Source organism: Sapajus apella, unplaced genomic scaffold, assembly GCF_009761245.1.
Source record: "Sapajus apella isolate SASKATOON/1434 unplaced genomic scaffold, GSC_monkey_1.0 scaffold7, whole genome shotgun sequence".
Taxonomy (NCBI): Eukaryota; Metazoa; Chordata; class Mammalia; order Primates; family Cebidae; genus Sapajus; species Sapajus apella.
In genome coordinates, this window is record NW_022436947.1 from 14878567 (window position 1) to 14895478 (window position 16912).

Here is a 16912-nt window from a genome sequence, read left to right on the forward strand (position 1 = left end):
AACCTAGGGAAAACTAGTTACTGTATTGTGTGGTAAATGACTAAAAATAAAAATGAGACTGAATTTTGAAATGTTGATAACATTTTATTTCTTAATTAAAGGGCTAGTCACACAGGTGTGCTCAGTTTTTGGTAATTCATAGAGCTGTGTGCTTTTGACTTCCATACTTTTAAAAACAGTATGTTTTAATGTTTGCAAATTATTATCAAGATGGAACATAGAGGAAATGGAAACTTCATAGGGCTCTGCTTGTTTCAAATTTGGTATTATCCCATTGGAAAAGTTAGATATAAATTTCCAGAGTCTAAGTAGAAGCAGACCAGCATTAGAGGCAAAGAATATACATGCAGAAAGATCATTAATTGAAATTGGAATACTTAGAATTTTTATATATATACATATATATATAGATGATCTAGGCATTGATCATACTTAGAATTTATATATATTATATATAAATATAATATATATATTATATATTATATGTTTATAATATATATGTTATATATATTATATATCATATATAAAATACATAATATAAATATATATAATATATATTATATATAAATATATTATAAATAAAATATATATTTATAGATATATAACTTCTAAGTATGATCAACTCCTAGATCATATATATATAATATATATATATACACACATATATATATGTATATATATGTGTGTGTGTGTGTGTCTGTGTGTGTGTGTGTGTATATATATATGTATATGTATATATGAGATCTAGGAATGGATTCTGCTTCTCTGCTTAAATTGTGACTGAGACAATGTATAAATATTTTGACTAAACCCATCCATTATCCATTCCTGAGAGTAATTCTAAAGAAATGTTACATTTGAAGCAAAAATATCTGGGAAAAAGATATCCATAGATATATGGAGGGAAGTAAACTTATTTAAGCGAAAGAGAATGAAGAGCTCAAAGTTCAGGATTTGAAGTAAGATTTATTTAACTTGTTTCCCAGGTTATTAAAATTACTTCATAATGTCAATCATGGCTGTGCCATTATTTATATACTCAATTGTATTTTTTTTCACTGGGTTATGCCAACTTTTTACTTTTAATAAACAACTCCTAATGAATGTCTTTGTAAATAATTTTTTGTTCATATATGTGATTTTTATATATTTTTTAAATGGCAGAATCCAAATGGGAAATTACTGGCTTGAATAGCAATAATCAAATATGTTTCACTTCCTCTCATATTTCAAGTATTGTTAAAACACTTTTTAAAATCAAGAAATAGATAGGTTTACCTTAGTTTATTAGTAATTTTCTTTTATATTCTTATCTCATTGAGTCATATGTTTTCTCAAAATTTGCGAAACTCAGCTGTCTTTCCTTTGTAGAGCCATGACATCATGGATTCGGACAAAGGGAACTACTGAGTACAGACTTTAGAGCCAGAGAACCTGGCTCTGCACTTACTAGCACTATGACCTTAGGCAAGTGTCCTTACATTTCTGTGCCTCAGTTTCTTCATCTGCAATGTTGGAATAAACACAGCACCTTTCTCAAAGAGTTGTGTGAATTCTTCTAAAGTAAGAGTGCATGTAAAGTGCTTACAAAGAGCCCAGGATATGATAAACTATTACAAATGCATTTTATTATTATCAAGTTTCTAGGAGCTCTCCTGCCTTCTGATATTTTGTCTCTCTGGTTTTACTTTGGTCTGTAAGGCAGAAAAGTCTTATTTTACCCACCCTGTCTTGGGTTTTCTAAGTTTCTTACTGTAGATTTGAGCTTTATATCTAGTTCTTTTGCTTGGATCTGTTGTTTCAGACTTCTTGCTCCCTGATCAACATTTAGTGAAAGCAAGAAGTTCCTAAATTTCTTATATTTGACAGAAAAATGGAGGTAGAAATACTTCAGGGAAAATATCAATACTGAATAATATAAACACCCAACAGTTGTGTTATCTCAGTACTTTCAAAACACTTTTTTATACATTATTCACAACCAACCCTCTGAGTTCACCAGGTCAGGAATATCTTTTTCTGTTTTACATATGAAAAATAAGACTCATAGAAGTTAACTTATTGGCCTGGAGTTACCATATCCAGTGGTGGCAAAGTTAGGCATTTAATGTTGGCTTTCTGATTCTCTCAGTAAAATGCCCTTCCAATTACACTGAAGTGTTTCCGGAATATATTAGTCAGCCTTTACTTGTGTGTGCTGCTATAAGCAACCCAAAAATCAGTGGCTGCAAAAACAGCAATGCTTTATTTCTGACCTGCATTTCACAGTAAGGAGTGCAGTTCCACTGCTGAAGGAGAGTCCTTATCTGGAATGTACCTTCCTTTGATAGGGATCAACCATTCAGTGATGCTTAAAGCTTCTATTCAGGCATGGTCTGTACTGCATTTGTTCATGACTCATTGTCTAAAACATATCACATAACTAACCCAGACATGAGTGGGATGGAGAAGAATGCTCTTCCCCAAGATATGGTTCTGAAAACCAGATGACAATGGACAAAGAGGTCCAATCATAAGGAAGGGAGGTGTAAGTAATTGAGGACAATATGATGTTCAATAGAAATTCATGACATATAAGGACACAGATGAAAAAACCTTTACAGTAGAAATAACAGGGAAGTATTAATATTCAAAGAAAAGAAATAAGAAATTATAGAACTTGGCAAAAGTTTACTGTGTCAGAAGAGTTATCAAGGTTAATTTTGTAGTTTTTTTTTCTTAGATATTCAGAGACTGGCAATGGTTGTTTTCAGCAACAAAGAAGTCAGTTAGAGGCAGGGTCAGATTTGAACTAGTTGAGGGAAAGAGGTCAAAAGAGAAAGTTGTACATCAGGCACAAGTGCAAAGCTGCTGACATAGGAATTTTAGGCTATTAATTTGACAGCCCAGCTTCCTTTTGGAAATGCTGTTATATAGGCTTCCCTTCCTATAAACTCCCTCAGGTACTGAAGGCTGTAAAAAGTGTCTGAAATGATTCTTCATTGAAAATTTAATAAAAATCCTAGCTTGGTACTTTCTTTCCCTAACCAAAGACCGAGGTCACTGAACCTAGGAATAAATTTCATGGCTTGGGATTATATTTGATAGACTAGACACTTTGTTAGAACATCGTAATAATGTGCACAAGGTCAATCATTACAATCCATCTGAGGATACTGTAACTTCATTTTTCTGCCATAGCCATGGAAATTATCTGTCATCCTGGTCAGTCGTCACTTATTACTTAATCAGCGAGACTGACTAACCAGTTGTACAGTACATATCCACCACTTGTAGGAAAATAATTCAAAGTATATGCTCTGATTATACAATTTTATTTCCCACTCACATAATAGTCTGAGTTAGTTACTGGTTGAATGGCAATTCTCTTCCATGGAGTGATTCAGGAACCCCTACTTCTTCCATCCTATAGCTTTGCATCCCCTGATGTCTCCTTATCATAAATAATAGAATCAGCAACAGGAGGTAAGAGTTTCTAGGGAAAAGTGCACACACATTAATTCTGTAAAATACTTTTATAACATTTATCATCTTGTTCACATTATGTAGGTTGAAAACTAGCCAAATAACCACCCTGCATCTAGTCAGAAGAGTCGATGACTGGTCAGGCTCTCCCAGAAACAATCCAATACAATGGAAGGAGAAGCACACATTTTGGTGCTCCTCCTTCCATTGCAGTGACCTGTGCCCCAGTCCTTTTCCCTATTACAAATGTCTGTCTTTTTCTCCTGAGTGTCATCTTGGTAAAATGCTACATTTATAAAGTTGCTTCATGAAAATAATAAAAGGCAAAAAATATAAAGAGAGAGGATCATTTTTCTATCACATTGAAAGGAAGAATACTCATATTTTCTCCATGACAATTAAAGGTTTCACGTGAGTGCAATTATTCTGAAAACTGAAGCATCAGTAGCTTGGACATATTTGGAACTCAGCCTATTGGATTTACTAATAGAATAATCTATCCACATAATTCTTTACTCCTAGCCTTAGGAGCATGGTTTTAATAATAGCATCCAGATGGCCCTCCAACTTAAAAATGGTTTATGTTCCAAAATTATGTTGGTAGATTGATTTGTGGCATTTGAGATACAATTTTATACATATAATATTACATGTGATAATTGTCTTTATGTCATCCATAAAAGTCTATTTAGTTGTCTAACTGAAATATGGGACCTTTGCAATGAAAACTGTAGTAAATATTGTTATTGTGATGTGGGTAATTACCATAAAAATCCTAGAAATAAAGATTCATTTTGAATATAAAATATTTAATTAAAAATGTTGACACCATAATGTATAAAACAGCTATTATAACTGCACATACTTTATCTGATAATAGCTAGACTTACTTTTTTATTACTGAGGAAAATACAAGTTACCCTGTTTAATACTTACATTTTCACACTTGGAGAAGTTCACATTCTATCACAGTAAAGTGTGGTAAAACTTAACAGCCTCAATTTTAAAATACACTTGGAACAAGTCATAACTAGTTTTATTGCAAAAGATCCCTGTATACATTTATATTAATTTTGGTAACTTGAAAGCTGCCCGGCAAGCCACTTCCATAAGAAAACATGCATTATGAGCATTGAGAAATATCCATCCCTTCTACATATTTTTAGCTACCTGTCACTCCTCGACAACAATGTTCACATCACTGAAACATGTGACATAACTTTTTCTATTTATTCTAAGTGAAAAATGAAATAACTTAAAGGTAAATGCAACATAATATAAACAATCTATTACCAAAACCAATATATTAAGCCAAAAGTATTTTACAGAATTTATTACAAGAAACTAAACATAGTATTGAAAGATCCAAGCTGTGATCATGAGAATGATATGTAGAATTCATCCAAAATAACCACATCATTTGGGCTTGAGAGCAAGCCTATGTACCAGAGCCAGAACCTCCGATGAATGAAGGCAGATACAGGAACAAGGATAAAGAGGATGTAGAGTTGAATGTTAAGACAGTTTTGAAGGCAGGATATTGGAGAAAAATGCAAGGCTGCAATGGCCTGGAAGCAGCAAAGGGGAATAAAGGATGCTCCAATCTTATCATCTTCCCTGAGGAATATGAATTGAAGAAATAAAGACAACCAAGACTTGAAAGTCTGGGGTGGAAACAGTTCTTTTGGAGAGAGCAGTTTAGGTTAAGATCACAATGGCAGGGCTGGGCATGGTGGCTCACGCCTGTAATCCCAACACTTTGGAAGGCCGAGGCAGGCAGATCCCGAGGTCAGAAGTTTGAGAGCAGCCTGGCCAATATGGTGAAACCCTGTCTCTACTAAAAAAAGAAAAAAAAAAAGAAAAAGAAATTAGCCGGGCATGGTGATGTGCACTTGTAATCCCAGCTACTTGGAAAACTGAAGCAGGAGAATCACTTGAACCCAGGAGGTGGAGGCTGTGGTGAGCAGAGATCATGCCATTGCACTCCAGCCTGGGAGACAGAGCAAGACTCCCTCCATATCAAAAAAAAAAAAAAAAAAAAAAAATCACAAGAGCAGAGGCAAGGAGAAGAGGCTGGGGTAGAGGAGTTGTGGTTGTGGGTTAACAGTTAGAAAGCACACTGAAATGGATTTACAGGTGAGAGAACTGTAAAGAATTGAGTGATTTTCCATAAAATTCAGACGATTCTAGTTGGTTCAGTGGAATATTGTGTCTGAGCTGCATCCCTTTGGAAGCTGGCTGATGATTAGAGGGTAATCTGCTGCCCTTATTCTCAACAGAACACAGGGCTTTAGTAGGAGAAAACTCAGTCAGCCTGCTAATGATTAAGTCATTAGGATCTAAGAGGTTCTATTCAGGATCTATTCAGGATCTAAGAGGTTGTCCAGTTGATCTGAGTGGTGGCAAAATAGGTCACCTGAACCCAGAACATCAATGAAGCTAATAAAGCTAGTAGCATAGGGCACCATGCTTATTGATAAAAGAGATATTTGAAATGACATCTGAGTTCACTGTCCTAGGAGATTTAGATGCCTAGGGCTTCTGATTGACTTATGGCTCTAAAATATACTTTACAAGTTTCTTGGTTCTAGCTCATACTTCACAACTCTCTTGTTCTAAGAACTTAAGTCAGTTGCGGGGATACCAGCAAAAGTAGTGACTGCCATGAAATGGTCCTAGTCTCAAACTGTTGTTGGAGGGGCTTTGGGCTAGTTTCTCATTGAAAATTGTATGTAAGGCTTTTCTCCTTCACTGTCTTGTATTTAGCTCTTTCAGGTACCTGGTCATGGTAATAACCTTAAAGCCCTGTAGCTGCTTTATTCAGAATAATGCCTCTGCTAAAGCTGGTGAGGATTTTCAGCCTTAGCTAAGATTGTGCAACAACCAAGCTCTCTTCTACATCACAGAGCTTATGGAATAATGTGCAAGAAGAGGACCTTTTGTCTGTGATCTAGAGCATTCTCCACCTTTCACTGGCTGTTATTGGAGACCTACAGTTTCTTAGGCTGTGATGTTTCAAGGTTTTGGCCTTATTTTAAATGATTTTGTCTTTTCTGAAAGCTGTAATTATCACAAATAATTGAATCTTCAACATGTGGTTCTTATAGACAATTTGTGTGATCAGTATACACTGTAGCAGATCACTGGTCTGATATTAGCAGCATGCTTCACCTCGGCTAGGTGTAGTGACTTGGGGAGATCACCATATGTATGGATAAAGATTTAATTCTCTGGAGTGCTTCAGCCATAGCTAGTGTCTATATCAGACATCATAGTGACCAACTATACAAAGTTCTAAATGTCATGTCTGAGAATCTTCTTCTCTTGAAACCTGGTTACTTTGACCTTCATATGAGTCTTCTGGAGGCATCAGTCCTAGCAATAATATTTCCTTATACCCAGGAACATCCCTCCATAGATTGTCTCAGAGATGTGATAAGTCTGGGGCTGTCGGGATCTAGACAGACATGACAAAAGTAGGTTAAAAAATTGCTGAATCATGGCAGGTCCCAATCCTTGAGTTGTGAAAGATGTCATTTACCAAGGTATAGAACACAGAAAGGGTTCTGAGTCTTTGAGGCTGAGCTGGAAGTGGTTAGTTTTCTTATGCTTACCTCCCTTTCAGATAGAGTTTCCTTTACAACTTTCTCAACTCACTTTATCATAGGGCTGTCCTTAGTAAAGGGGCCAATCTTAGTAAATATCCAGGTTCCCCAGAGACAGTCCACGGATAAGGAGTGAGTGGAGCCTCTCATTGCCACTGTGATTAATTTTTTCAGCACTTTGGAAAAAGATACTCTCCATAATTTTCTTCCTTTCAAATAGCAGCAAGGTAATATATTAGGAGACTGTAAATCCATTTCGGTGTGCTTTGTAACTGCTAACCCACAACCACAACTCCTCTATATCCCCAGCCTCTTCTCTTGCCTCTGCCTTCGTGATCTTTTTTTTTTTTTTTTTTTTTCCCCCGAGACGGAATCACTCTGTCGCCCAGGCTGGAGTGCAATGGCATGATCTTCTTTAGCTCTATTGGATCATTTTTGTGTGTTTATATTATTATCTTTGTAAGGTGTCTTGGTTCTCCCTAAGTATTCGCTAATTCTTGGTTGTCAGTTCATCTGTATTTGAATCCCAGTTTGGCCGCCTGCTCTGTTGTCAATAGCCTGACTCTAGTGTTGTAGAGATGGAATGATGCCTGTGCAGCAACACTGTGCTGGCAGTTTGTCTTAATGTAGGGAATCCAAGTTCCTTCTGGTTGCCAGTGGTTCATCAGGCACTTTTTTCTTCCAGCCCAGTGCAAACTCAATGCTAAACATCATCATTTAAAACATTAACATATCCAGCTCTTCAGGCCCATGTTCTCAGCTAGATTATTTTGTCAACATTAACAAGATATAATTATAAGAAACCCAGAGCTGCTCTAGGATCCACATGAGGTTTTTATTTATGAAGAATTTAGCTGATTAATAATAGCAAAAACCCTCTAAATGCACAACGAAATATTAATTGAAGTGCTTTAACTGCACCTCTATTATTTATAAGAAATTTGGACTAAATCTATTAGAAAAAGGATGCTTTTCTGATTTGGAGAGGACGCAAGTCATATTAATCCTGCTCTTTCACTTCTCTGTGTATTTATGGGGGCCATATGGTGTGTGGTAAGGATATGGGCTTTCAAGTTGGAGAAACCTCACTTTGAATCTACACTTTATTTTCATGTGTTGTATGACTTTTCAAAAATGACTGTGTCTGAAAATGAGTTCTTCATGACTGTGTAATTCTCAAAACAGACTTATTCATTCCTACCTTACAGGATTACTGTGAGGGGTTAAGTAAATGCATAAAAGTTTCAGCATAATGCTGTACCTGATCCTCAATAATTGATAGATGTTATGGATATAGTTATTGTACAGTATCTAAACTGATCATTTTAATCAATATCAAACATCTTTGAGATTCTGTTGATATGTTTAACCACAACCAATTGCTATCATAGAATTTTCAGAACTTTTTTAGTGATTTTAACTCCCCATTCATGTTAGTTTTCCAAGGCTACCATAACTAAATATCACACACGTGGTGGCTTAAACAGCAGAAGTTGATATTCTCATAGGGTTGGATGCAAGAAGTCTGAGATCAAGGTGTCAACAAGGTTGGTTTCTTCTGAGGCCTCCCTCTATGGCTCGTAGATGGCCATCTTTTCTCTGTGTTATCACATGATCTTCCCTCTGTGTGTCTTGTGTCCTGATGTCTTCTTATAAGCATGTCAGTCATATAGGATTAGAGACCACCAAAATGACCGGACTGTAACTTAATTTCCTCTTTAAAGACCCCATCTTCAAATGCAGTCACATTCTGAGGTACTAGGGGTTAGGTCTTCAAAATACAAATTTTATAGGAGGCACAATTCAGCCCATAGCACCATTATGCTTGGTTCTTCCTGTATTAAGGGATATCACCAGAAAAAAAAAAATAGCGCTTTTAAAACATCATATGCCTCCACAAAATCACCTGCACTGTGTTACTTAATCAATTATTTTGTCTTTAAAAAGGGATATAGAGAAAATATCCATTTGACCAAGATTTAGTGCCTTTCACAAAACTACAGTTGAAACCATTTTCATAATTTTACATTTCCTTAGATAACACAACCTGAATTTATTATGTAGCCTAAAATTTAAATTCTAGCAAAGCTTCCATCTCTAGGCAGTGGTAAATATAGGATTCAACATATTTTCTTTTTTCCTGGCTTCTAGAACTATAGACAGAGATAGAGATACTTTAAAATATAGTTCAGAGATAAATTTTGTTCCTGAAACAATTGTTTCCTCTTCCTTGCTTTTTTCAAAACTAATTTATACTTTTGTTTGTTCTCTCCCTGAAAATATTGTGTTACATTTTGATATCCATTCAAATTATAACAATTAAAGACATCGCCATTACTCTTATTCTCAGTTCTGACCATGCTGCTGCCGTGACAATGGGCTGAAAGGTATCAGGGAAGCAGAAATCCATGAAGGAAAACATGGACAAAAATACCTGCAAAGGAGAAATTAATAAGGAATAGAACCATGTAAGGAAGCTCAAGATCTGTTAAAGAAGGAAAAACATATCTGAGTAGATACCTCATATTCATTTTCATATACATATCCCAGTAGAAAATGCAACATCAGTGTTTATTTGTTATAGTTCTGTAAATAATTATCATATATAATAATATGTAATATACAATAATTGAATATATAATATATAGTAATTATATGTATTATGTATAATAATTGAAAATTAAAGACCACATTTTATTTAATAATGCCATACTTTGAAAAATTTACTGTTTTTAAAATTTTTATCTCTCTGTAATAAAATCAAATTATTTACTAATCCAAATATTAAAGATCACTTATGTTTAATTATAGTTCTTATAAATCAGATATATGTTTTTCCTTCTTTAACAAATCTTGAGCTTCCTTATATGGTTCTCTCCTATCCTTAGAGAAGCTGATATTCTGCTTGTTGGTTGATGTTGTATCATTCTCTTCAGCTGATTTCCACCACTCCCAATCATTCCAAGGTGGAGGGTTCAGACAGACCTCATAGAAGAGAGAACAAGCCCTGCTCTGCATCTATAGTCTTCATTCACAATCCTTCATTCATAGCCTTTGATTTGACTCTTCACTTTGCAAATGCGTGTCTTAAGCCAAAAGGGGATGTGATAAGTGACTGAAAATGGATTACAGACAACTGTTCTCCACCTCCACTAATGAAAACATAGTGCAATATATCTGACCTGCTGCTGGGTCAGCAGAACTGTGATTTCTACCTGACAGGAGAAACACAACACTCAGGACAGTGATTTTTCCCAGAGTGAAACTGGACTATAATTCTTTGCTGTGGTGACTCTAGTTTCCCACAAACGTAAAGTATATTTCCTTATGAATAAATCCTTTTGCTTGTATTGTGTGTGTGTGTGTGTGTGTGTGTGTGTGTGTGTGTGTGTGTGTGTTTCTGTTATACAGGCTAAAAGTCTTGAAGCTGGTTTTGAGAGAGAAGTAGTGTTAAGTGTTTCTAGTGTGAAGAATGAAGATGAATGGAGAACAGGTTGTCAAGGTTAAGTAATGACAGTAAGACCTGTCCTTTATTAATTACTATATACCAGGCAGTGAGCCAGTGTTTATATATGTTGCCTCATTAAACCTTTTGATTTAGGTCTATGAAAGCTTAGAAGTAGTGTGGGTGCCTTATCCTTAGTTATACAGTTAACTTGGGGACGTATTGAGGCCAGAGTTCAGAGGTCCCATATTCCCAAAGTGAAAATCACTGACTTTAAATTATAGTGTTCATTGCTCATCTAGAGCAAAATGGCCCGTTATTACCAAATTTACTGTTTAAAAGGTCATTATGTTTATCTGCCCAAGGTTGCGTTTCTATCTCAGCCTAGAGGTCGCTATGAAAGGGAATGGAGTCCTCTAGTTTTCTCATATTCTCTTGTTTTAGTGTCTGGTGTCTGTGTGTGTGTGTGTGTGTTTTGTTTTTTTTTCCTGCTTGAAACTACATGGATTATGTTTCTTAAAACCCAAATTTGGGAGTATGGACCCATACTAACTCAAAAGATTATAGAAAATGTCTGTTATTCAGAGAGTTTACAGCCATGAATGACACAGGTAAAATTCCCAACATTCATGGAATTTTTATTCAGGGAAATAGATAACACTTACATTAAGTAAGTAAAATATATAGGCTTTTAGGATATAATATGTTAGATACTAAGGAGTGTGATAAAGCTAGGAATCCTGGTAGAAGGTTGGGGGTTACAATTTTCAATGCTGGGTTCAGGAAAGGTCTCACTAAGCCGGGGCATTTCAGTAAAGGACTGAAGGCAGTGAAGAAGCAAGCCACCAGATATAAAAGTCTGAAAGTAGAAGCATGCTTAGTATGTTCCAAGATCAGCCAGGGAGCCAGTATGGGTGGAAGAGAATGAGTAAAAAAAGAAAAAAAAAAAATGCGTGAAGCCAGAGGAGTTCTCAGAGGATCTTGTGGACCATTATAAAGATATCATCAATGAAAGTCACTGGAGAGTAGGCTTTGGAGAGTAGGAATGACCGAATTCAGTTTAAGAATACTGGGATTATTGTAGCTTCTGTGTTAGGATCAATCAAATGCTGAAACAGAAGAGAACAAGGGCAGCAGGAAAGGGAACACTAGGATAGCTACAGTGCTGATCCAATGATAGATGATGATGGCGCTTAGCAATGTAACACCAGTGGAGACGTTCTGAGACATTGTGAGCAAATTTTGAAGGTAGTAGAATCAACAGGATTTGGTCGTAAATAGGGTGGGAGTATAAAAAAGAAGTAAAAGACAATTTCAAGTTCCATTCCCACACTCTCCCTCAGGAACTGGAAGCATAGAATTAATGAGACGGGGGAGACCACTGAGAAATCAAGTTTAGGGATGAAGGTTGGGAATCAGAGGCATGCTGAGTTTCAGATGCTGTCAGACACCGAAAGAAATGACTCAAAAGGCAAATGCGTTTCTTAAGAAAAGCCCGGAATTTGTCAGAATATAAGTGATTTTTAAAAGAGGACTAGCTACATAATTTGTGGAGCCCAATAAGAAATGAAAATGCAGGAGTTCTTTCTTCACCAATTATTACTGATTACTGATTTCAAAACAGTAACAGCAGAACATTAAACCAAGCATAAGATCTTTCTAGTACAGGGTCCTGTGTACAAGTGCACACCCGTGAAGCTTGTCTTGGGTTAAGGGTATAATTCCAAATATGATCAGCAAGAGAGTAAGAGACAGAGAAGGACTAAGCAATGAAGCTAGGAAGATATTTAACATAAACAAGACAGGAACAATCATACAAAGGTTTGATATGAGCTTGGTAGTGGTTCCAGCCAAAAAAACTGAATGGTTGCCTCTATTTTTTGCAATTTTCAATTGCTAGGGGAATTTTATAAGAGTTTGGACTTTTGCATGATAGATTGATTTGGGCTGTTACCACCCACAGGGCAACTCCAGTTTCTCTATATCTTTAAAAAAAATAATCACTTCTAGTAGTAAATGAGATTTTGAAGTTTATTGGCTGCTAAAAAGTGAAAGGAAACCCATTTTTTGATGCAAATTTCACTTTGGCAGACATGCAGATGAGAAGTAGAAACAGGAGCAGAGAAAGACAGGCGTCAGTGTTAGTGCAGTTTTCTAACCGGTCAAGCAGCATGTAAAGCAGCCATATAGAACCTGGTGACTGTAACGGAGTGGTAAGAGTAAACCATTGAGCACAAAACAGAAATATTTGGGAATAAATACTGAATCTGTTTCTTATCATGTGGCATAAAGTTGCCTTGAGTGTTAGGTTTCATAATAGTTTACCTTAGTTACTAAGACGTTACAAACATACCAGGTTGGATGTCAGAGTCTGTGGCGTCTGTGCACTGGTAGCTGGCTGAAAGCAAAAGACTGACCTTTGTCCTGGTAAAATATAATTTCCTCCCTCTTCACTCTTCCTGGAGTCTTCAATAATTCCAGATCATGACCTACATTGAGTAGATCTTGGATATGTACAGATGATCTATTCAGAGTTTGAAGAGGGAACTGTAATAGGTCCCAGAAAAGATTTCATATTAGTATGCTCCATTTTCACAGCTCAACCCTGGCTTATCTAGAGATTGCTTAAATCTGCTTCAGTTCATCTGACTGCTTCAGGTTCAAAATGTCCATGGGGCATGGAGGCAGAGTAAGTAACAAGCCATCAGCGTGTGTGACAGAAAAGATAGCTCTCATCCTCTGGGTGTTAGTATTTTGGAGTGACGGGACCAGGAGGGAGCACATAAGAAAAAGGCTGGAAAAGGGAAGATTATTATTAACATATCCAGTCTCATTGCTAGCATCTCTTGAATTTTTGTGGGTTAATGAGAGTTAATACAGTCCCCTCCTACATTCTGGTGAGCTGTAACTTTGAAGATAAAGAGCTGTTATATTATTCTAAGAATGTGGCCCAGAGAGTGAATACGGTCTTGAGTTCACATTTGGACAAAATTTTATTCTGCCTACTTTGAAGTGAGATTACAAAGGGCTTTTCCTCGACATCATATAGTCAGAGCATGGCTATCAGCTTTTTGCTAAACAAAATTGTCTGATTTGAGTAAGTGTCTAATAAGTCCTTCTTTTGTCCTATACTCCTGGAAGTGTACTTTGTTAGCATCTTTTTAGAGGCAAAGTTGTAGGGTAAAGAATCTTTCTTGAGCTATCTTCTAAGAGATTTTAAAAATATTCTACCCTGTAACTCCTCTATGACAAAAGTATTACCCCAAACCACCCCACCCCATGACATAGATAAGAACTTAGTGTTCAGAGAAGAAAATAAGATAACATATTTGTCCAATTACCAGGGAAGATTTATTAGTTTGGAGTGTAACCTGGTAGGTTGGTTTGGGGGCTTTTATCACCCAGAAAGTAACTCTAGAATTTCTTTGTAAACTTTATCTTTTAAAAAAATATATGCAAGTGGTGGTTCTAGAATTTATATCCAGGTCTACTGGAACATATTCCTTCCCTGTATGGCTCAAGTAATTAGATTTTCTATAGGTATAAAAAAATTCCATGCATTTTTAAAAATCAAGTGCTTATTTTCAAATGTTAAATATAATCTCTCAACTTCTTATTAAATATGGGAGATAATCAGAATCCTACAATCCATGCTATTAAGGATTTAATTTCTCTAGAATGACAGTAGGTGGCATTTATATTTCTTTGCTTGTTTTGCTATTACTGCTTTCATTGAGGTTATGACATATATGACTTTTTCAAAGATGAAGTTAAAAAACTCAGTCTAATCATACCTAAGCCATGGCCCTGTAACAAATGCTAGGCCACTGTAAGGTTGTGTAGACTTTAGGGTATGATTTTATGGATTTTTTTTAACGTTTACTTTAAGTTCAGGGATACAAGTGCAGGTTTGTTATATAAGTAAACTTGTGTCATGGGGATTTGTTGTACAGATTATTTTATCACCCATGTATTAAGCCTAGTACCCATTAGTTATTTTTCCTGACCCTCTCCCTCCTTCCACCCTCCACCCTCCAAAAGGCCCCAGTATGTGCTGTTCCCCTCTGTGTCTCCATGTGTTCTCATCATTTAGCTCCCACTTGTAAGTGAGAACATGCAGTATTTAGTTTTCTATTCCTGTGTTAGTTTGCTAAGGATTTTGTTTGATGCTTTTCCTATATTAAACTCACATTAAAATTTTTCAGAAGCTGTTTTAAGAAAGTACATAATTAAGATCAGCATTTTGGAATAATTTGAAAGTATAGTGTCTAATGAAGAGCTTGCTATACTAACCATAGTACTATTTAATTCTAATGTCTGTGTTTATTACATCTTTCGTTGCATTGGCTCGCCAAAAGGATAGACTGCAGTAATGTATTTAATGAGGAAGCCAGCATTCCAGAGTCTTCTTCATGCCTAATATTTAGCAGAATTAAATTTACTATATATTGCAGAAATTATTCCAAATAAGACTATTATCATTTATATTCTTGGCAGCAGAGAAGATGTATAGGATGTTTAATACAAAAATACTTTTGTACTATTTAGACTAGTACTGTAGATGTTAGCAAGACTAACAGAATAAGGCACATTTAAAAAATCCAGCTAATCAATTAGGTGTTCCCATAATTTTATGGCTGTTTCTCCAGGATCTGTTAGTTTGTTTTAAGGCTAAATTGACTTGGCAGGCTCTGACTGGGACAAAACTGATGGTTTTCTATTTGAGTGTCTTTGGAACATATATAGGTGTGGTTTTTACTTTGCCACATTCTTTTCTTACCTTTATATCATTTCTATATAGTCCATTTTCTGTGTGGGTTTTTTGCAGCAATGCTAGCTGCAAAACAGGAACTCAAAGATTAGCCAACATATGAGAAGCTTAGGAATGTTTACAACAATAGGTTGCTTAAAAGTAGATGGCAAAGCTTAGGGAGATTTATGAGCTGTAAAGGTACATATCCTTATTTCATTGGGGTGTTCTTAATTGTAGTAAATCTTGTAAACTTTGTAGTAAATCTTGTTAAAGGGGTTTCCACACTTAAAATGGGCTCTTATGCAAGGACAGCCTTAGTGGTAAATGAATTGGACAGTAAATTCAGCAATCTGCATGGTATGATTTCATATTCAAAGACAGTCTCTTAACTTGTACCTCACATCCTGCTCATGGTTTGGACAGTTCTTTACCTCAAGGTTTTGCCATCTGTTAAGAGAAGCCTCCTCTAGGAAAAGGCAACACTAATGCTGATTCACTTATTTACCCTTGAGGGCAAATGGTTTTTTTTGATCTTTCATTAAAAAGGACACAATTAGTTCTGTCTTGAGGATTGCCAGATGAAATCTAACTAGTACCATACATTTTAGCCGGACTAACAGATTAAGACATATTTTTTAAAATCCAGCTAATCAGGATCATATTCAGAGATGTAAATAGAGTGAACAGATCTATTAACAAGGATCATAGATATGACAAAGGGAATCTCTTCACAGTCTTAAGATGTGGTTTCCCTGTGGCCTCAGTATCCCAAGTTATTTGGGGGAAAATATATTTTGAGCTCAGGATATGAAAAATGGAACCAGATCAAAGGTTTTTGTTTCTGTTTTTAAAGAATAAAATACTGTTGTTTCTGCTTCAATACCATAACTGAAAAAAAAGGCAAAGCAGTCATTTTAGCTTTTTTTTTCAGATTCTTAACCTCTAGGTTGTACAAAGAAAAACCTTCCAGAGAGATCTCTCTCTGTAAGTCAATTTCAATAGGATAGGATGAACAATGAGCAAAGGGGGAGAATTTCAGAGTGCAGAGACCAGAACCATATCCCCAGTTAATGTATCTTGGAGGAAGGAGGTACTACATATTTTGTAAAAGCACCTGACTTATTTTGATATGATGTGATCACTGAGAACCCTCTGAAAGTGTTCTTTAGAGGGGCTGTTAAAAAATATCAAGCCCTTATGACATGCTTGTGATTTATTATATTTGGTAGTTGGAATTATTAATGATGTGAAGATGCAACCACTAGCATTATTCAAGCACTGGCGTGTAATAGTGATGATCTGGAATGTTGCACTCCCACTCTATTTTCTCTCTATATAGTTTACCTTCTGGGTTAAACTTACTGCTAAAACAACACTTGGATCACTAGTACCTTCTAAAGGTGATCTGTGTAGCATTAAGTGTTAATGTTTTGCCAGACTGGTTTTGTCTCCTTCCTTATGTGCGTTTATTTATAATCTAAAAGGGAAAATAAGCTCCACCAGCTTGGTTGTTTGTATTTTTATTTTTAAAAATTGGGTTCAATTAAAAAAGAAACCTTACTCATCTACATTTGCAGGTTAGGATACAGGAATGCTTGACTATAATTAAGGACAATTTCAATAAGTGCCTTTTAATGTGCCTTT

General features: G+C 35.8%; 1 protein-coding gene across 4 annotated transcripts in view; it reads left to right on the plus strand.

The window, feature by feature from the left end:
* Positions 1–16912, plus strand: part of GRM8 (glutamate metabotropic receptor 8) — a 788345-nt gene that overhangs the window by 761674 nt on the left and 9759 nt on the right. The window lies entirely within an intron of this gene.